This window comes from Pan troglodytes, chromosome 10, assembly GCF_028858775.2.
Source record: "Pan troglodytes isolate AG18354 chromosome 10, NHGRI_mPanTro3-v2.0_pri, whole genome shotgun sequence".
NCBI classification, from domain to species: Eukaryota; Metazoa; Chordata; class Mammalia; order Primates; family Hominidae; genus Pan; species Pan troglodytes.
Genome location: NC_072408.2, coordinates 1,412,746 through 1,437,024, shown reverse-complemented (window position 1 = coordinate 1,437,024; position 24,279 = coordinate 1,412,746).

Below are 24,279 nucleotides of genomic sequence, written 5' to 3'. Positions count from 1 at the left end.
GCGGTGTATATATTTCCATGTTTATAGAGATAGCGGTGTATATATTTCCATGTTTATACAGATAGCGGTGTAGATATTTCCATGTTTATACAGACCACGGTGTAGATATTTCCATGTTTATACAGATAGCGGTGCGGATATTTCCATGTTTGTACAGATGGCAGTGTTGATACTTCCATCTATACACAGATGACCGTGTAGATATTTCCATGTTTATACAGATGGCGGCACAGATATTTCTATGGATATGTAGTTGGCGGTGTAGATATTTCCATGTATATACAGATAGCGGTGTAGTTATTTCCATGTTTATATAGAGAGCAGTGTAGATATTTCCATGTATGTACACATGGCTGTGTAGATATTTCCAGGTTTATACAGATGGCGGTGTAGATATTTCTATGTTTATAGAGATAACTTTGTAAGTATTTCCATGTTTATACAGATGGTGGTGTAGATATTTCGATGTTTATAGAGATAGCATTGGAGATATTTCCATGTTTATAGAGATAGCGGTGTAGATATTTCCACGTTTATACTGATCGCGGTGTAGTTATTTCCATGTTTATAGAGATAGCGGTGTGTATATTTCCATGTTTATACAGATAGGGGTGTAGATATTTCCATATTTATAGAGATGGCGTTGTAGATATTTCCATGTTTATGCAGATCACGGTGTAGATATTTCCTTGTTTATGCAAATAGCGGTGTAGTTATTTCCATGTTTATACAGATAGCGGTGTAGATATTTCCTTGTTTATACAAATAGCGATGTAGTTATTTCCGTGTTTATATAGAGAGCGGTGTAGATACTTCCAAGTATGTACACATGGCTGTGTAGATATTTAAATGTTTATACAGATGGCGGTGTAGATATTTCCATGTTCATACAGATAACTTTGTAAGTATTTCCATGTTTATACAGATGGGTGTGTAGATATTTCGATGTTTGTACAGATAGCAGTGGAGATATTTCCATGTTTGTAGAGATAGCGGTGTAGATGTTTCCACGTTTATACTGATCGCGGTGTGGTTATTTGGATGTTTATAGAGATAGCAGTGTGGATATTTCCATGTTTATACAGATAGGGGTGTAGATATTTCCATGTTTATAGAGATGGCGTTGTAGATATTTCCATGTTTATTCAGATCACGGTGTAGATATTTCCTTGTTTATGCAAATAGCGGTGTAGTTATTTCCATGTTTATACAGATAGCGGTGTAGATATTTACTTGTTTATACAAATAGCAGTGTAGATATTTCCATGTTTATGCAGATCGCAGTGTAGATATTTCCATGTTTATACAGATAGCTGTGTAGATATTTCCATGTTTTTACAGATATTGGTGTAGATATTTCCATGTTTACACAGATTGCGGTGTAGATATTTCCATCTTTCTACAGAGGGCATTGTAGATATTTGCATGTTTATACAGATGGTGGTGTAGATATTTCCATGTTTATATAGATGGTGGTGTAGATATTAACATGTTTGTACAGATAGCGGTGTAGATATTTCCATGTTTATACAGATGTCGGTGTAGATATTTCGATGTTTATAGACATAGCAGTGGAGATATTTCCATGTTTATAGAGATAGCGGTGTAGATATTTCCACGTTTATACTGATCACGGTGTAGTTATTTCTATGTTTATAGAGATAGAGGTGTGGATATTTCCATGTTTATACAGATAGGGGTGTAGATATTTCCATGTTTGTAGAGATGGCGTTGTAGATATTTCCATGTTTATACAGACCACGGTGTAGATATTTCCTTGTTTATGCAAATAGCGGTGTAGTTAATTCCATGTTTATACAGATAGCGGTGTAGATATTTCCTTGTTTATACAAATAGCAGTGTAGATATTTCCATGTTTATACAGATCACGGTGTAGATAATTCCTTGTTTATAAAAATAGCGGTGTAGTTATTTCCATGTTAATACAGATAGCGGTGTAGATATTTCCATGTATATACAGATGGCTGTGTAGATATTTCCATGTTTATACAGATGGCTGTGTAGGTATTTCCATGTTTATACAGATGACTTGTAGGTATTTCCATGTTTATGCAGATGACGGTGTAGATATTTCCATGTTTATAGAGATAGCTGTGTAGATATTTCCATGTTTCTACAAATAACTTTGTAAGTATTTCCATGTTTATACAGATGGCTGTGTAGATATTTCGATGTTTATAGAGATAGCAGTGGAGATATTTCCATGTTGATAGAGATAGCGGTGTAGATATTTCCACGTTTCTACTGATCGCGGTGTAGTTATTTCCATGTTTATAGAGATAGCGGTGTGGATATTTCCATGTTTGTACACATAGGAGTGTAGATATTTCCATGTTTACAGAGATGGCTTTGTAGATATTTCCATGTTTATACAGATCACGGTGTAGATATTTCCTTGTTTATGCAAATAGCGGTGTAGTTATTTCCATGTTTATACAGATAGCGGTGTAGATATTTCCTTGTTTATACAAATAGCAGTGTAGATATTTCCATGTTTATACAGATCACGGTGTAGATATTTCCTTGTTTATACAAATAGCGGTGTAGTTATTTCCATGTTTATACAGATAGCGGTGTAGATATTTCCAAATATACAGATGGCTGTGTAGATATTTCCATGATTATACAGATGGCTCTGTAGATATTTCCATGTTTATAAAGATGACTTGTAGGTATTTCCATGTTTATAGAGATGGCGGTGTAGATATTTCCATGTTTATAGAGATAGCTGTGTAGATATTTCCATGTTTCTACAGATAGCGGTGTAGATATTTCCATGTTTATGCAGATCGTGGTGTAGATATTTCCATGCTTATGCAGATCGCGGTGTAGATATTTCCATCTTTATACAGATAGCGGTGTAGATATTTCCATGTTTTTACAGATATTGGTGTAGTTATTTCCTTGTTTACACAGATTGAAGTGTAGATATTTCCATCTTTCTACAGATGGCATTGTAGATATTTCCATGTTTATACAGATGGCGGTGTACATATTTCCATGTTTATATAGATGGTGGTGTAGATATTACCATGTTTATACAGATAGCGGTGTAGGTATTTCCAGGTTTATACAGATAGCGGTGTAGATATTTCCATGTTTATACAGATGGCGGTGTAGATATTTCCATGTTTATAGAGATGGCGGTGTAGATATTTCCATGTTTATACAGATATCGGTGTAAATATTTCCATGTTTATACAGATCACGGTGTAGATATTTCCATGTTTATAGAGATAGCGGTGTATATATTTCCATGTTTATACAGATAGCGGTGTAGATATTTCCAAGTTTATACAGACCACGGTGTAGATATTTCCATGTTTATACAGATAGCGGTGCAGATATTTCCATGTTTGTACAGATGGCGGTGTTGATATTTCCATCTATACACAGATGACCGTGTAGATATTTCCATGTTTATACAGATGGCGGCGCCGATATTTCTATGGATATGTAGATGGCGGAGTAGATATTTCCATGTATATACAGATAGCGGTGTAGTTATTTCCATGTTTATATAGAGAGCGGTGTAGATATTTCCAAGTATGTACACATGGCTGTGTAGATATTTAAATGTTTATACAGATGGCGGTGTAGATATTTCCATGTTTATACAGATAACTTTGTAAGTATTTCCATGTTTATACAGATGGGGTTGTAGATATTTCGATGTTTGTACAGATAGCAGTGGAGATATTTCCATGTTTATAGAGATAGCGGTGTAGATGTTTCCACGTTTATACTGATCGCGGTGTGGTTATTTCCATGTTTATAGAGATAGCAGTGTGGATATTTCCATGTTTATACAGATAGGGGTGTAGATATTTCCATGTTTATAGAGATGGCGTTGTAGATATTTCCATGTTTATTCAGATCACGGTGTAGATATTTCCTTGTTTATGCAAATAGCGGTGTAGTTATTTCCATGTTTATAGAGATGGCGTTGTAGATATTTCCATGTTTATACAGATCACGGTGTAGATATTTCCTTGTTTATGCAAATAGCGGTGTAGTTATTTCCATGTTTATACAGATAGCGGTGTAGATATTTCTTTGTTTATACAAATAGCAGTGTAGATATTTCCATGTTTATACAAATCACGGTGTAGATATTTCCTTGTTTATACAAATAGCGGTGTAGTTATTTCCATGTTTATACAGATAGCGGTGTAGATATTTCCATGTATATACAGATGGCTGTGTAGATATTTCCATGTTTATACAGATGGCTGTGTAGATATTTCCATGTTTATACAGATGACTTGTAGGTATTTCCATGTTTATGCAGATGACGGTGTAGAATTTTCCATGTTTATAGAGATAGCTGTGTAGATATTTCCATGTTTCTACAAATAACTTTGAAAGTATTTCCATGTTTATACAGATGGCTGTGTAGATATTTCGATCTTTATAGAGATAGCAGTGGAGATATTTCCATGTTTATAGAGATAGCGGTGTAGATATTTCCACGTTTCTACTGATCGCGGTGTAGTTATTTCCATGTTTATAGAGATAGCGGTGTGGATATTTCCATGTTTGTACACATAGGAGTGTAGATATTTCCATGTTTACAGAGATGGCGTTGTAGATATTTCCATGTTTATACAGATCACGGTGTAGATATTTCCTTGTTTATGCAAATAGCGGTGTAGTTATTTCCATGTTTATACAGATAGCGGTGTAGATATTTCCTTGTTTATACAAATAGCAGTGTAGATATTTCCATGTTTATACAGATCACGGTGTAGATATTTCCTTGTTTATACAAATAGCGGTGTTGTTATTTCCATGTTATACAGATAGCGGTGTAGATATTTCCATGTATATACAGATGGCTGTGTAGATATTTCCATGTTTATACAGATGGCTGTGTAGATATTTCCATGTTTATACAGATGACTTGTAGGTATTTCCATGTTTATACAGATGGCGGAGTAGATATTTCCATGTTTATAGAGATAGCTGTGTAGATATTTCCATGTTTCTACAGATAGCGGTGTAGATATTTCGATGTTTATGCAGATCGTGGTGTAGATATTTCCATGCTTATGCAGATCGCGGTGTAGATATTTCCATCTTTATACAGATAGCGGTGTAGATATTTCCATGTTTTTACAGATATTGGTGTAGGTATTTCCTTGTTTACACAGATTGAAGTGTAGATATTTCCATCTTTCTACAGATGGCATTGTAGATATTTCCATGTTTATACAGATGGCGGTGTACATATTTCCATGTTTATATAGATGGTGGTGTAGATATTACCATGTTTATAGAGATAGCGGTGTAGATATTTCCAGGTTTATACAGATAGCGGTGTAGATATTTCCATGTTTATACAGATGGCGGTGTAGATATTTCCATGTTTATAGAGATGGCGGTGTAGATATTTCCATGTTTATACAGATATCGGTGTAAATATTTCCATGTTTATACAGATCACGGTGTAGATATTTCCATGTTTATAGAGATAGCGGTGTATATATTTCCATGTTTATACAGATAGCGGTGTAGATATTTCCAAGTTTATACAGACCACGGTGTAGATATTTCCATGTTTATACAGATAGCGGTGCAGATATTTCCATGTTTGTACAGATGGCGGTGTTGATATTTCCTTCTATACACAGATGACCGTGTAGATATTTCCATGTTTATACAGATGGCGGCGCCGATATTTCTATGGATATGTAGATGGCGGAGTAGATATTTCCATGTATATACAGATAGCGGTGTAGTTATTTCCATGTTTATATAGAGAGCGGTGTAGATATTTCCAAGTATGTACACATGGCTGTGTAGATATTTAAATGTTTATACAGATGGCGGTGTAGATATTTCCATGTTTATACAGATAACTTTGTAAGTATTTCCATGTTTATACAGATGGGGTTGTAGATATTTCGATGTTTGTACAGATAGCAGTGGAGATATTTCCATGTTTATAGAGATAGCGGTGTAGATGTTTCCACGTTTATACTGATCGCGGTGTGGTTATTTCCATGTTTATAGAGATAGCAGTGTGGATATTTCCATGTTTATACAGATAGGGGTGTAGATATTTCCATGTTTATAGAGATGGCGTTGTAGATATTTCCATGTTTATTCAGATCACGGTGTAGATATTTCCTTGTTTATGCAAATAGCGGTGTAGTTATTTCCATGTTTATAGAGATGGCGTTGTAGATATTTCCATGTTTATACAGATCACGGTGTAGATATTTCCTTGTTTATGCAAATAGCGGTGTAGTTATTTCCAGGTTTATACAGATAGCGGTGTAGATATTTCTTTGTTTATACAAATAGCAGTGTAGATATTTCCATGTTTATACAAATCACGGTGTAGATATTTCCTTGTTTATACAAATAGCGGTGTAGTTATTTCCATGTTTATACAGATAGCGGTGTAGATATTTCCATGTATATACAGATGGCTGTGTAGATATTTCCATGTTTATACAGATGGCTGTGTAGATATTTCCATGTTTATACAGATGACTTGTAGGTATTTCCATGTTTATGCAGATGACGGTGTAGAATTTTCCATGTTTATAGAGATAGCTGTGTAGATATATCCATGTTTCTACAAATAACTTTGAAAGTATTTCCATGTTTATACAGATGGCTGTGTAGATATTTCGATCTTTATAGAGATAGCAGTGGAGATATTTCCATGTTTATAGAGATAGCGGTGTAGATATTTCCACGTTTCTACTGATCGCGGTGTAGTTATTTCCATGTTTATAGAGATAGCGGTGTGGATATTTCCATGTTTGTACACATAGGAGTGTAGATATTTCCATGTTTACAGAGATGGCGTTGTAGATATTTCCATGTTTATACAGATCACGGTGTAGATATTTCCTTGTTTATGCAAATAGCGGTGTAGTTATTTCCATGTTTAAACAGATAGCGGTGTAGATATTTCCTTGTTTATACAAGTAGCAGTGTAGATATTTCCATGTTTATACAGATCACGGTGTAGATATTTCCTTGTTTATACAAATAGCAGTGTAATTATTTCCATGTTTATACAGATAGCGGTGAAGATATTTCCATGTATATACAGATGGCTGTGTAGATATTTCCATGTTTATACAGATGGCTGTGTAGATATTTCCATGTTTATGCAGATGACTTGTAGTTATTTCCATGTTTATACAGATGGCGGTGTATATATTTCCATGTTTATAGAGATAGCTCTGTAGATATTTCCATGTTTCTACAGATAGCGGTGTAGTTATTTCCATGTTTATACAGATCGCGGTGTAGATATTTCCATGTTTATGCAGATCACGGTGTAGATATTTCCATGTTTCTACAGATAGCGGTGTAGATATTTCCATGTTTATACAGATCGCGGTGTAGATATTTCCATGCTTATGCAGATCGCGGTGTAGATATTTCCATCTTTATACAGATAGCGGTGTAGATATTTCCATGTTTTTACAGAGATTGGTGTAGGTATTTCCATGTTTACACAGATTGCAGTGTAGATATTTCCATCTTTCTACAGACGGCATTGTAGATATTTCTGTGTTTGTACAGATGGCGGTGTAGATATTTCTATGTTTATATTGATGGTGGTGTAGATATTACCATGTTTATACAGATAGCGGTGTAGATATTTCCAGGTTTATACAGATAGCGGTGTAGATATTTCCAGGTTAATACAGATGGCGGTGTAGATATTTCCATGTTTATAGAGATGGCGGTGTCGATATTTCCATGTTTATACAGATATCGGTGTAAATATTTCCATGTTTATACAGATCACGGTGTAGATATTTCCATGTTTATAGAGATAGCGGTGTATATATTTCCATGTTTATAGAGATAGCGGTGTATATATTTCCATGTTTATACAGATAGCGGTGTAGATATTTCCATGTTTATACAGACCACGGTGTAGATATTTCCATGTTTATACAGATAGCGGTGCGGATATTTCCATGTTTGTACAGATGGCAGTGTTGATACTTCCATCTATACACAGATGACCGTGTAGATATTTCCATGTTTATACAGATGGCGGCACAGATATTTCTATGGATATGTAGTTGGCGGTGTAGATATTTCCATGTATATACAGATAGCGGTGTAGTTATTTCCATGTTTATATAGAGAGCAGTGTAGATATTTCCATGTATGTACACATGGCTGTGTAGATATTTCCAGGTTTATACAGATGGCGGTGTAGATATTTCTATGTTTATAGAGATAACTTTGTAAGTATTTCCATGTTTATACAGATGGTGGTGTAGATATTTCGATGTTTATAGAGATAGCATTGGAGATATTTCCATGTTTATAGAGATAGCGGTGTAGATATTTCCACGTTTATACTGATCGCGGTGTAGTTATTTCCATGTTTATAGAGATAGCGGTGTGTATATTTCCATGTTTATACAGATAGGGGTGTAGATATTTCCATATTTATAGAGATGGCGTTGTAGATATTTCCATGTTTATGCAGATCACGGTGTAGATATTTCCTTGTTTATGCAAATAGCGGTGTAGTTATTTCCATGTTTATACAGATAGCGGTGTAGATATTTCCTTGTTTATACAAATAGCGATGTAGTTATTTCCGTGTTTATATAGAGAGCGGTGTAGATACTTCCAAGTATGTACACATGGCTGTGTAGATATTTAAATGTTTATACAGATGGCGGTGTAGATATTTCCATGTTTATACAGATAACTTTGTAAGTATTTCCATGTTTATACAGATGGGGTTGTAGATATTTCGATGTTTGTACAGATAGCAGTGGAGATATTTCCATGTTTATAGAGATAGCGGTGTAGATGTTTCCACGTTTATACTGATCGCGGTGTGGTTATTTCCATGTTTATAGAGATAGCAGTGTGGATATTTCCATGTTTATACAGATAGGGGTGTAGATATTTCCATGTTTATAGAGATGGCGTTGTAGATATTTCCATGTTTATTCAGATCACGGTGTAGATATTTCCTTGTTTATGCAAATAGCGGTGTAGTTATTTCCATGTTTATAGAGATGGCGTTGTAGATATTTCCATGTTTATACAGATCACGGTGTAGATATTTCCTTGTTTATGCAAATAGCGGTGTAGTTATTTCCATGTTTATACAGATAGCGGTGTAGATATTTCTTTGTTTATACAAATAGCGGTGTAGATATTTCCATGTTTATACAAATCACGGTGTAGATATTTCCTTGTTTATACAAATAGCGGTGTAGTTATTTCCATGTTTATACAGATAGCGGTGTAGATATTTCCATGTATATACAGATGGCTGTGTAGATATTTCCATGTTTATACAGATGGCTGTGTAGATATTTCCATGTTTATACAGATGACTTGTAGGTATTTCCATGTTTATGCAGATGACGGTGTAGAATTTTCCATGTTTATAGAGATAGCTGTGTAGATATTTCCATGTTTCTACAAATAACTTTGAAAGTATTTCCATGTTTATACAGATGGCTGTGTAGATATTTCGATCTTTATAGAGATAGCAGTGGAGATATTTCCATGTTTATAGAGATAGCGGTGTAGATATTTCCACGTTTCTACTGATCGCGGTGTAGTTATTTCCATGTTTATAGAGATAGCGGTGTGGATATTTCCATGTTTGTACACATAGGAGTGTAGATATTTCCATGTTTACAGAGATGGCGTTGTAGATATTTCCATGTTTATACAGATCACGGTGTAGATATTTCCTTGTTTATGCAAATAGCAGTGTAGATATTTCCATGTTTATACAGATCACGGTGTAGATATTTCCTTGTTTATACAAATAGCGGTGTAGTTATTTCCATGTTTATACAGATAGCGGTGTAGATATTTCCATGTATATACAGATGGCTGTGTAGATATTTCCATGATTATACAGATGGCTCTGTAGATATTTCCATGTTTATAAAGATGACTTGTAGGTATTTCCATGTTTATACAGATGGCGGTGTAGATATTTCCATGTTTATAGAGATAGCTGTGTAGATATTTCCATGTTTCTACAGATAGCGGTGTAGATATTTCCATGTTTATGCAGATCGTGGTGTAGATATTTCCATGCTTATGCAGATCGCGGTGTAGATATTTCCATCTTTATACAGATAGCGGTGTAGATATTTCCATGTTTTTACAGATATTGGTGTAGGTATTTCCTTGTTTACACAGATTGAAGTGTAGATATTTCCATCTTTCTACAGATGGCATTGTAGATATTTCCATGTTTATACAGATGGCGGTGTACATATTTCCATGTTTATATAGATGGTGGTGTAGATATTACCATGTTTATACAGATAGCGGTGTAGATATTTCCAGGTTTATACAGATAGCGGTGTAGATATTTCCATGTTTATACAGATGGCGGTGTAGATATTTCCATGTTTATAGAGATGGCGGTGTAGATATTTCCATGTTTATACAGATATCGGTGTAAATATTTCCATGTTTATACAGATCACGGTGTAGATATTTCCATGTTTATAGAGATAGCGGTGTATATATTTCCATGTTTATACAGATAGCGGTGTAGATATTTCCAAGTTTATACAGACCACGGTGTAGATATTTCCATGTTTATACAGATAGCGGTGCAGATATTTCCATGTTTGTACAGATGGCGGTGTTGATATTTCCATCTATACACAGATGACCGTGTAGATATTTCCATGTTTATACAGATGGCGGCGCCGATATTTCTATGGATATGTAGATGGCGGAGTAGATATTTCCATGTATATACAGATAGCGGTGTAGTTATTTCCATGTTTATATAGAGAGCGGTGTAGATATTTCCAAGTATGTACACATGGCTGTGTAGTTATTTAAATGTTTATACAGATGGCGGTGTAGATATTTCCATGTTTATACAGATAACTTTGTAAGTATTTCCATGTTTATACAGATGGGGTTGTAGATATTTCGATGTTTGTACAGATAGCAGTGGAGATATTTCCATGTTTATAGAGATAGCGGTGTAGATGTTTCCACGTTTATACTGATCGCGGTGTGGTTATTTCCATGTTTATAGAGATAGCAGTGTGGATATTTCCATGTTTATACAGATAGGGGTGTAGATATTTCCATGTTTATAGAGATGGCGTTGTAGATATTTCCATGTTTATTCAGATCACGGTGTAGATATTTCCTTGTTTATGCAAATAGTGGTGTAGTTATTTCCATGTTTATAGAGATGGCGTTGTAGATATTTCCATGTTTATAGAGATAGCTGTGTAGATATTTCCATGTTTCTACAGATAGCGGTGTAGATATTTCCATGTTTATGCAGATCGTGGTGTAGATATTTCCATGCTTATGCAGATCGCGGTGTAGATATTTCCATCTTTATACAGATAGCGGTGTAGATATTTCCATGTTTTTACAGATATTGGTGTAGGTATTTCCTTGTTTACACAGATTGAAGTGTAGATATTTCCATCTTTCTACAGATGGCATTGTAGATATTTCCATGTTTATACAGATGGCGGTGTACATATTTCCATGTTTATATAGATGGTGGTGTAGATATTACCATGTTTATACAGATAGCGGTGTAGATATTTCCAGGTTTATACAGATAGCGGTGTAGATATTTCCATGTTTATACAGATGGCGGTGTAGATATTTCCATGTTTATAGAGATGGCGGTGTAGATATTTCCATGTTTATACAGATATCGGTGTAAATATTTCCATGTTTATACAGATCACGGTGTAGATATTTCCATGTTTATAGAGATAGCGGTGTATATATTTCCATGTTTATACAGATAGCGGTGTAGATATTTCCAAGTTTATACAGACCACGGTGTAGATATTTCCATGTTTATACAGATAGCGGTGCAGATATTTCCATGTTTGTACAGATGGCGGTGTTGATATTTCCATCTATACACAGATGACCGTGTAGATATTTCCATGTTTATACAGATGGCGGCGCCGATATTTCTATGGATATGTAGATGGCGGAGTAGATATTTCCATGTATATACAGATAGCGGTGTAGTTATTTCCATGTTTATATAGAGAGCGGTGTAGATATTTCCAAGTATGTACACATGGTTGTGTAGATATTTAAATGTTTATACAGATGGCGGTGTAGATATTTCCATGTTTATACAGATAACTTTGTAAGTATTTCCATGTTTATACAGATGGGGTTGTAGATATTTCGATGTTTGTACAGATAGCAGTGGAGATATTTCCATGTTTATAGAGATAGCGGTGTAGATGTTTCCACGTTTATACTGATCGCGGTGTGGTTATTTCCATGTTTATAGAGATAGCAGTGTGGATATTTCCATGTTTATACAGATAGGGGTGTAGATATTTCCATGTTTATAGAGATGGCGTTGTAGATATTTCCATGTTTATTCAGATCACGGTGTAGATATTTCCTTGTTTATGCAAATAGTGGTGTAGTTATTTCCATGTTTATAGAGATGGCGTTGTAGATATTTCCATGTTTATACAGATCACGGTGTAGATATTTCCTTGTTTATGCAAATAGCGGTGTAGTTATTTCCATGTTTATACAGATAGCGGTGTAGATATTTCTTTGTTTATACAAATAGCGGTGTAGATATTTCCATGTTTATACAAATCACGGTGTAGATATTTCCTTGTTTATACAAATAGCGGTGTAGTTATTTCCATGTTTATACAGATAGCGGTGTAGATATTTCCATGTATATACAGATGGCTGTGTAGATATTTCCATGTTTATACAGATGGCTGTGTAGATATTTCCATGTTTATACAGATGACTTGTAGGTATTTCCATGTTTATGCAGATGACGGTGTAGAATTTTCCATGTTTATAGAGATAGCTGTGTAGATATTTCCATGTTTCTACAAATAACTTTGAAAGTATTTCCATGTTTATACAGATGGCTGTGTAGATATTTCGATCTTTATAGAGATAGCAGTGGAGATATTTCCATGTTTATAGAGATAGCGGTGTAGATATTTCCACGTTTCTACTGATCGTGGTGTAGTTATTTCCATGTTTATAGAGATAGCGGTGTGGATATTTCCATGTTTGTACACATAGGAGTGTAGATATTTCCATGTTTACAGAGATGGCGTTGTAGATATTTCCATGTTTATACAGATCACGGTGTAGATATTTCCTTGTTTATGCAAATAGCGGTGTAGTTATTTCCATGTTTATACAGATAGCGGTGTAGATATTTCCTTGTTTATACAAATAGCAGTGTAGATATTTCCATGTTTATACAGATCACGGTGTAGAAATTTCCTTGTTTATACAAATAGCGGTGTTGTTATTTCCATGTTATACAGATAGCGGTGTAGATATTTCCATGTATATACAGATGGCTGTGTAGATATTTCCATGATTATACAGATGGCTCTGTAGATATTTCCATGTTTATAAAGATGACTTGTAGGTATTTCCATGTTTATACAGATGGCGGTGTAGATATTTCCATGTTTATAGAGATAGCTGCGTAGATATTTCCATGTTTCTACAGATAGCGGTGTAGATATTTCCATGTTTATGCAGATCGTGGTGTAGATATTTCCATGCTTATGCAGATCGCGGTGTAGATATTTCCATCTTTATACAGATAGCGGTGTAGATATTTCCATGTTTTTACAGATATTGGTGTAGGTATTTCCTTGTTTACACAGATTGAAGTGTAGATATTTCCATCTTTCTACAGATGGCATTGTAGATATTTCCATGTTTATACAGATGGCGGTGTACATATTTCCATGTTTATATAGATGGTGGTGTAGATATTACCATGTTTATACAGATAGCGGTGTAGATATTTCCAGGTTTATACAGATAGCGGTGTAGATATTTCCATGTTTATACAGATGGCGGTGTAGATATTTCCATGTTTATAGAGATGGCGGTGTAGATATTTCCATGTTTATACAGATATCGGTGTAAATATTTCCATGTTTATACAGATCACGGTGTAGATATTTCCATGTTTATAGAGATAGCGGTGTATATATTTCCATGTTTATACAGATAGCGGTGTAGATATTTCCAAGTTTATACAGACCACGGTGTAGATATTTCCATGTTTATACAGATAGCGGTGCAGATATTTCCATGTTTGTACAGATGGCGGTGTTGATATTTCCATCTATACACAGATGACCGTGTAGATATTTCCATGTTTATACAGATGGCGGCGCCGATATTTCTATGGATATGTAGATGGCGGAGTAGATATTTCCATGTATATACAGATAGCGGTGTAGTTATTTCCATGTTTATATAGAGAGCGGTGTAGATATTTCCAAGTATGTACACATGGCTGTGTAGATATTTAAATGTTTATACAGATGGCGGTGTAGATATTTCCATGTTTATACAGATAACTTTGTAAGTATTTCCATGTTTATACAGATGGGGTTGTAGATATTTCGATGTTTGTACAGATAGCAGTGGAGATATTTCCATGTTTATAGAGATAGCGGTGTAGATGTTTCCACGTTTATACTGATCGCGGTGTGGTTATTTCCATGTTTATAGAGATAGCAGTGTGGATATTTCCATGTTTATACAGATAGGGGTGTAGATATTTCCATGTTTATAGAGATGGCGTTGTAGATATTTCCATGTTTATTCAGATCACGGTGTAGATATTTCCTTGTTTATGCAAATAGCGGTGTAGTTATTTCCATGTTTATAGAGATGGCGTTGTAGATATTTCCATGTTTATACAGATCACGGTGTAGATATTTCCTTGTTTATGCAAATAGCGGTGTAGTTATTTCCAGGTTTATACAGATAGCGGTGTAGATATTTCTTTGTTTATACAAATAGCAGTGTAGATATTTCCATGTTTATACAAATCACGGTGTAGATATTTCCTTGTTTATACAAATAGCGGTGTAGTTATTTCCATGTTTATACAGATAGCGGTGTAGATATTTCCATGTATATACAGATGGCTGTGTAGATATTTCCATGTTTATACAGATGGCTGTGTAGATATTTCCATGTTTATACAGATGACTTGTAGGTATTTCCATGTTTATGCAGATGACGGTGTAGAATTTTCCATGTTTATAGAGATAGCTGTGTAGATATTTCCATGTTTCTACAAATAACTTTGAAAGTATTTCCATGTTTATACAGATGGCTGTGTAGATATTTCGATCTTTATAGAGATAGCAGTGGAGAGATTTCCATGTTTATAGAGATAGCGGTGTAGATATTTCCACGTTTCTACTGATCGCGGTGTAGTTATTTCCATGTTTATAGAGATAGCAGTGTGGATATTTCCATGTTTGTACACATAGGAGTGTAGATATTTCCATGTTTACAGAGATGGCGTTGTAGATATTTCCATGTTTATACAGATCACGGTGTAGATATTTCCTTGTTTATGCAAATAGCGGTGTAGTTATTTCCATGTTTATACAGATAGCGGTGTAGATATTTCCTTGTTTATACAAATAGCAGTGTAGATATTTCCATGTTTATACAGATCACGGTGTAGATATTTCCTTGTTTATACAAATAGCGGTGTTGTTATTTCCATGTTATACAGATAGCGGTGTAGATATTTCCATGTATATACAGATGGCTGTGTAGATATTTCCATGTTTATACAGATGGCTGTGTAGATATTTCCATGTTTATACAGATGACTTGTAGGTATTTCCATGTTTATACAGATGGCGGAGTAGATATTTCCATGTTTATAGAGATAGCTGTGTAGATATTTCCATGTTTCTACAGATAGCGGTGTAGATATTTCCATGTTTATGCAGATCGTGGTGTAGATATTTCCATGCTTATGCAGATCACGGTGTAGATATTTCCATCTTTATACAGATAGCGGTGTAGATATTTCCATGTTTTTACAGATATTGGTGTAGGTATTTCCTTGTTTACACAGATTGAAGTGTAGATATTTCCATCTTTCTACAGATGGCATTGTAGATATTTCCATGTTTATACAGATGGCGGTGTACATATTTCCATGTTTATATAGATGGTGGTGTAGATATTACCATGTTTATACAGATAGCGGTGTAGATATTTCCAGGTTTATACAGATAGCGGTGTAGATATTTCCATGTTTATACAGATGGCGGTGTAGATATTTCCATGTTTATAGAGATGGCGGTGTAGATATTTCCATGTTTATAGAGATATCGGTGTAGATATTTCCATGTTTATACAGATCACGGTGTAGATATTTCCATGTTTATAGAGATAGCGGTGTATATATTTCCATGTTTTTACAGATAGCGGTGTAGATATTTCCAAGTTTATACAGACCACGGTGTAGATATTTCCATGTTTATACAGATAGCGGTGCAGATATTTCCATGTTTGTACAGATGGCGGTGTTGATATTTCCATCTATACACAGATGACCGTGTAGATACTTCCATGTTTATACAGATGGCGGCGCAGATATTTCTATGGATATGTAGATGGCGGAGTAGATATTTCCATGTATATACAGATAGCGGTGTAGTTATTTCCATGTTTATATAGAGAGCGGTGTAGATATTTCCAAGTATGTACACATGGCTGTGTAGATATTTAAATGTTTATACAGATGGCGGTGTAGATATTTCCATGTTTATACAGATAACTTTGTAAGAATTTTCATGTTTATACAGATGGCGGTGTAGATATTTGGATGTTTATAGAGATAGCGATGGAGATATTTCCATGTTTAAAGAGATAGCGGTGTAGATATTTCCACGTTTATACTGATCGCGGTGTAGTTATTTCCATGTTTATAGAGATAGCGGTGTGGATATTTCCATGTTTATACAGATAGGGGTGTAGATATTTCCATGTTTATAGAGATCGCGTTGTAGATATTTCCATGTTTATACAGATCATGGTGTAGATATTTCCTTGTTTATGCAAATAGCGGTGTAGTTATTTCCATGTTTATACAGATAGCGGTGTAGATATTTCCATGTATATACAGATGGCTGTGTAGATATTTCCATGTTTATACAGATCACGGTGTAGATATTTCCATGTTTATACAGATGACTTGTAGGTATTTCCATGTTTATACAGATGGCGGTGTAGATATTTCCATGTTTATAGAGATAGCTGTGTAGATATTTCCATGTTTCTACAGATAGCGGTGTAGATATTTCCATGTTTATGCAGATCGCGGTGCAGATATTTCCATGCTTATGCAGATCTCGGTGTAGATATTTCCATCTTTATACAGATAGCGGTGTAGATATTTCCATGTTTTTACAGATATTGGTGTAGGTATTTCCTTGTTTACACAGATTGAAGTGTAGATATTTCCATCTTTCTACAGATGGCATTGTAGATATTACCATGTTTATACAGATAGCGGTGTAGATATTTCCAGGTTTATACAGATAGCGGTGTAGATATTTCCATGTTTATACAGATGGCGGTGTAGATATTTCCATGTTTATAGAGATGGCGGTGTAGATATTTCCATGTTTATACAGATATCGGTGTAAATATTTCCATGTTTATACAGATCACGGTGTAGATATTTCCATGTTTATAGAGATAGCGGTGTATATATTTCCATGTTTATACAGATAGCGGTGTAGATATTTCCAAGTTTATACAGACCACGGTGTAGATATTTCCATGTTTATACAGATATCGGTGCAGATATTTCCATGTTTGTACAGATGGCGGTGTTCATATTTCCATCTATACACAGATGACTGTGTAGATATTTCCATGTTTATACAGATGGCAGCGCAGATATTTCTATGGATATGTAGACGGCGGTGTAGATATTTCCTTGTATATACAGATAGCGGTGTAGTTATTTCCATGTTTATATAGAGAGCGGTGTAGATATTTCCAAGTATGTACACATGGCTGTGTAGATATTTAAATGTTTATACAGATGGCGGTGTAGATATTTCCATGTTTATACAGATAACTTTGTAAGTATTTCCATGTTTATACAAATGGGGGTGTAGATATTTCGATGTTTGTACAGATAGCAATGGAGATATTTCCATGTATATAGAGATAGCGGTGTAGATATTTCCACGTTTATACTGATCGCGGTGTGGTTATTTCCATGTTTATAGAGATAGCAGTGTGGATATTTCCATGTTTATACAGATAGGGGTGTAGATATTTCCATGTTTATAGAGATGGCGTTGTAGATATTTCCATGTTTATTCAGATCACGGTGTAGATATTTCCTTGTTTATGCAAATAGCGGTGTAGTTATTTCCATGTTTATACAGATAGCGGTGTAGATATTTCCTTGTTTATACAAATAGCAGTGTAGATATTTCCATGTTTTTACAAATCATGGTGTAGATATTTCCTTGTTTATACAAATAGCGGTGTAGTTATTTCCATGTTTATACAGATAGCGGTGTAGATATTTCCATGTATATACAGATGGCTGTGTAGATATTTCCATGTTTATACAGATGGCTGTGTAGTTATTTCCATGTTTATACAGATTACTTGTAGGTATTTCCATGTTTATACAGATGGCGGTGTAGATATTTCCATGTTTATAGAGATATCTGTGTAGATATTTCCATGTTTCTACAGATAGCGGTGTAGTTATTTCCATGTTTATACAGATCGCGGTGTAGATAATTCCATGTTTATGCAGATCGCGGTGCAGATATTTCCATGTTTCTACAGATAGCGGTGTAGATATTTCCATGCTTATGCAGATCTCGGTGTAGATATTTTCATCTTTATACAGATAGCGGTGTAGATATTTCCATGTTTTTAAAGATATTGGTGAAGGTATTTCCATGTTTACACAGATTGCAATGTAGATATTTCCATCTTTCTACAGATGGCATTGTAGATATTTCCATGTTTATACAGATGGCGGTGTAGAGATTTCCAAGTTTATATAGATGGTGGTGTAGATATTACCATGTTTATACAGATAACGGTGTAGATATTTCCAGGTTTATACAGATAGAGTTGTAGATATTTCCATGTTTATACAGATGGCGGTGTAGATATTTCCATGTTTATAGAGATGGTGGTGTAGATATTTCCATGTTTATACAGATATCGGTGTAAATATTTCCATGTTTATATAGACCACGGTGTAGATATTTTCATGTTTATACAGATAGCGGTGCAGTTATTTCCATGTTTGTACAGATGGCGGTGTTGATATTTCCATCTATGCAAAGATGACCGTGTAGATATTTCCATGTTTATACAGATGGCGACGCAGATATTTCTGTGGATATGTAGATGGCGGTGTAGATAATTCCATGTATATACAGATAGCGGTGTAGATATTTCCATGTTTATATAGAGAGCGGTGTAGATATTTCCATGTATGTACACATGGCTGTGTAGATATTTAAATGTTTATACAGATGGCGGTGTAGATATTTCCATGTTTATACAGATGGTGGCGCAGATATTTCTGTGGATATGTAGATGGCGGTGTAGATAATTCCATGTATATACAGATAGCGGTGTAGATATTTCCATGTTTATATAGAGAGCGGTGTAGATATTTCCATGTATGTACACATGGCTGTGTAGATATTTAAATGTTTATACAGATGGCGGTGTAGATATTTCCATGTTTATACAGATAACTTTGTAAGTATTTCCATGTTTATACAGATGGGGGTGAAGATATTTCGATGTTTGCAGAGATAGCAGTGGAGATATTTCCATGTTAATAGAGATAGCGGTGTAGATATTTCCACGCTTATACTGATCGCGGTGGGGTTATTTCCATGTTTATAGAGATAGCGGTGTGGATATTTCCATGTTTATACAGATCGCGGTGTAGATATTTCCATGTTTATGCAGATCGCGGTGTAGATATTTCCATGTTTCTACAGATAGCGGTGTAGATATTTCCACGTTTATGCAGATCACGGTGTAGATAATTCCATGCTTATGCAGGTCGCAGTGTAGATATTTCCATCTTTATACAGACAGCGGTGTAGATATTTCCATGTTTTTACAGATATTGGTGTAGGTATTTCCATGTTTACACAGATTGCAGTGTAGATATTTCCATCTTTCTACAGATAGCATTGTAGATATTTCCATGTTTATACAGATGGCGGTGTAGATATTTCCATGTTTATATAGATGGTGGTGTAGATATTACCATGTTTATACAGATAGCTCTGAAGATATTTCCATGTTTATACAGATAGCGGTGTAGATATTTCCATTTTTATACAGATGGCGGTGTAGATATTTCCATGTTTACAGAGATGGCGGTGTAGATATTTCCATGTTTATACAGATATCGGTGTAAATAGTTCCATGTTTATACAGATCACGGTGTAGATATTTCCATATTTATAGAGATAGCGGTGTATACATTTCCATGTTTATACAGATAGCGGTGTAGATATTTCCATGTTTATACAGACCACGATGTAGATATTTCCATGTTTATACAGATAGCGGTGCAGATATTTCCATGTTTGTACAGATGGGGGTGTTGATATTTCCATCTATACACAGATGACCGTGTAGATATTTCCATGTTTATACAGATGGCGGCACAGATATTTCTATGGATATGTAGATGGCGGTGTAGATAATTCCATTTATATACAGATAGCGGTGTAGTTATTTCCATGTATATATAGAGAGCGATGTAGATATTTCCATGTATGTACACATGGCTGTGTAGATATTTCCATGTTTATACAGATGGCGGTGTATATATTTCCATGTTTATACACATAACTTTGTAAATATTTCCATGTTTATACAGATGGAGGTGTAGATATTTTGATGTTTATAGAGATAGCAGTGGAGATATTTCCATGTTTATAGAGATAGCTGTGTAGATATTTCCACGTTTATACTGATCGCGGTGTAGTTATTTCCATGTTTATAGAGATAGCGGTGTGAATATTTCCATGTTTATACAGATATCGGTGTAAATATTTCCAAGTTTATACAGATCACGGTGTAGATATTTCCATGTATATACACATGGCTGTGTAGATATTTCCATGTTTATACAGATGGCTGTGTAGATATTTCCATGTTTATACAGATGACTTGTAGGTATTTCCATGTTTTTACAGATGGCGGTGTAGATATTTCCATGTTTATAGAGATAGCTGTGTAGATATTTCCATGTTTCTAGAGATAGCGGTGTAGTTATTTCCATGTTTATACAGATCGCAGTGTAGATATTTCCATGTTTATGCAGATCGCGGTGTAGATATTTCCATGTTTCTACAGATAGCGGTGTAGATATTTCCATGTTTATGCAGATCGCGGTGTAGATATTTCCATGCTTATGCAGATCGCGGTGTAGATATTTCCATCTTTATACAGATAGCGGTGTAGATATTTCCATGTTTTTACAGATATTGGTGTAGGTATTTCCATTTTTACACAGATTGCAGTGTAGATATTTCCATCTTTCTACAGATGGCATTCTAGATATTTCCATGTTTATACAGATGGCGGTGTAGATATTTCCATGTCTATATAGATGGTGGTGTAGATATTACCATGTTTACACAGATAGCGGTGTAGATATTTCCAGGTTTATACAGATAGCGGTGTAGATATTTCCATGTTTATACACATGGCGGTGTAGATATTTCCATGTTTATAGAGATGGCGGTGTAGATATTTCCATGTTTTTACAGATATCGGTGTAAATATTTCCAGGTTTATACAGATCACGGTGTAGATATTTCCATGTATATAGAGATAGCGGTGTATATATTTCCATGTTTATACAGACAGCGGTGTAGATATTTCCATGTTTATACAGACCACAGTGTAGATATTTCCATGTTTGTACAGATGGCGGAGTTGATACTTCCATCTATACACAGATGACCGTGTAGATATTTCCATGTTTACAGATGGCGGCGCAGATATTTCTATGGATATGTACATGGCGGTGTAGATATTTCCATGTATATACAGATAGCGGTGTAGTTATTTCCATGTTTTCATAGATAGCGGTGTAGATATTTCCATGTATGTACACATGACTGTGTAGGTATTTCCATGTTTATACAGATGGCGGTATAGATATTTCCATGTTAATACAGATAAGTTTTTAAGTATTTCCATGTTTATACAGATGGCGGTGTAGATATTTCGATGTTTATAGAGATAGTAGTGGAGGTATTTCCATGTTTATAGAGATAGCGGTGCAGATATTTCCACGTTTATACTGATCGCGGTGTAGTTATTTCCATGTTTATAGAGATAGTGGTGTGGATATTTCCATGTTTATACAGATAGGGGTGTGGATATTTCCATGTTTATAGAGATGGCGTTGTAGATATTTCCATGTTTATACAGATCACGGTGTAGATATATCCTTGTTTATGCAAATAGCGGTGTAGTTATTTCCATGTTTATACAGATAGCGATGTTGATATTTCCTTGTTTATACAAATAGCAGTGTAGATATTTCCATGTTTATACAGATCACGGTTTGGATATTTCCTTGTTTATACAAATAGCGGTGTAGTTATTTCCATGTTTATACAGATAGCAGTGTAGATATTTCCATGTATATACAGATGGCTGTGTAGACATTTCCATGTTTATACAGATGGCTGTGTAGATATTTCCATGTTTATACAGATGACTTGCAGGTATTTCCATGTTTATACAGATGGCGGTGTAGATATTTCCATGTTTATAGAGATAGCTGTGTAGATATTTCCATGCTTCTACAGATAGCGGAGTAGATATTTCCATGTTTATGCAGATAGCGGTGTAGATATTTCCATGTTTATGAAGATCGCGGTGTAGATATTTCCATGCTTATGCAGATCGCAGTGTAGGTATTTCCATCTTTATACAGATAGCAGTGTAGATATTTCCATGTTTTAACAGAGATTGGTGTAGGTATTTCCATGTTTACACAGATTGCAGTGTAGATATTTCCATCTTTCTACAGATGGCATTGTAGATATTTCCGTTTTTATGCAGATGGCGGTGTAGATATTTCCATGTTTATATAGATGGTGGAGTAGATATTACCATGTTTATACAGATAGCGGTGTAGATATTTCCAGGTTTATACAGATAGCGGTGTAGATATTTCCGGGTTTATACAGATGGCGGTGTAGATATTTCCATGTTTATAGAGATGGCGGTGTAGATATTTCCATGTTTATACAGATATCGGTGTAAATATTTCCATGTTTATACAGATCACGGTGTAGATATTTCCATGTTTATAGAGATAGCGGTGTATATCTTTCCATGTTTATACAGATAGCGGTGTAGATATTTCCATGTTTATAGAGATAGCAGTGTATATATTTCCATGTTTATACAGACCACGGTGTAGATATTTCCACGTTTATACAGATAGCGGTGCAGATATTTCCATGTTTGTACAGATGGCGGTGTTGATACTTAAATCTATATACAGATGACCGTGTAGATATTACCATGTTTATAAAGATGGCGGCGCAGATATTTCTATGGAAATGTAGTTGGCGGTGTAGATATTTCCATGTATATACAGATAGCGGTGTAATTATTTCCATGTTTATATAGAGAGCAGTGTAGGTATTTCCATGTATGTACACATGGCTGTGTAGATATTTCCATGTTTATACAGATGGCGGTGTAGATATTTCCATGTTTATACAGATAACTTTGTAAGTATTTCCATGTTTATACAGATGGCGGTGTAGATATTTTGATGTTTATAGAGATAGCAGTGGAGATATTTCCATGTTTATAGAGATAGCGGTGTAGATATTTCCACGTTTATACTGATCGCGGTGTAGTTAGTTCCATGATTATAGAGATAGCGGTGTGAATATTTCCATGTTTATACAGATATCGGTGTAAATATTTCCAAGTTTATACAGATCACGGTGTAGATATTTCCATGTATATACACATGGCTGTGTAGATATTTCCATGTTTATACAGATGGCTGTGTAGATATTTCCATGTTTATACAGATGACTTGTAGGTATTTCCATGTTTTTACAGATGGCGGTGTAGATATTTCCATGTTTATAGAGATAGCTGTGTAGATATTTCCATGTTTCTAGAGATAGCGGTGTAGTTATTTCCATGTTTATACAGATCGCAGTGTAGATATTTCCATGTTTATGCAGATCGCGGTGTAGATATTTCCATGTTTCTACAGATAGCGGTGTAGATATTTCCATGTTTATGCAGATCGCGGTGTAGATATTTCCATGCTTATGCAGATCGCGGTGTAGATATTTCCATCTTTATACAGATAGCGGTGTAGATATTTCCATGTTTTTACAGATATTGGTGTAGGTATTT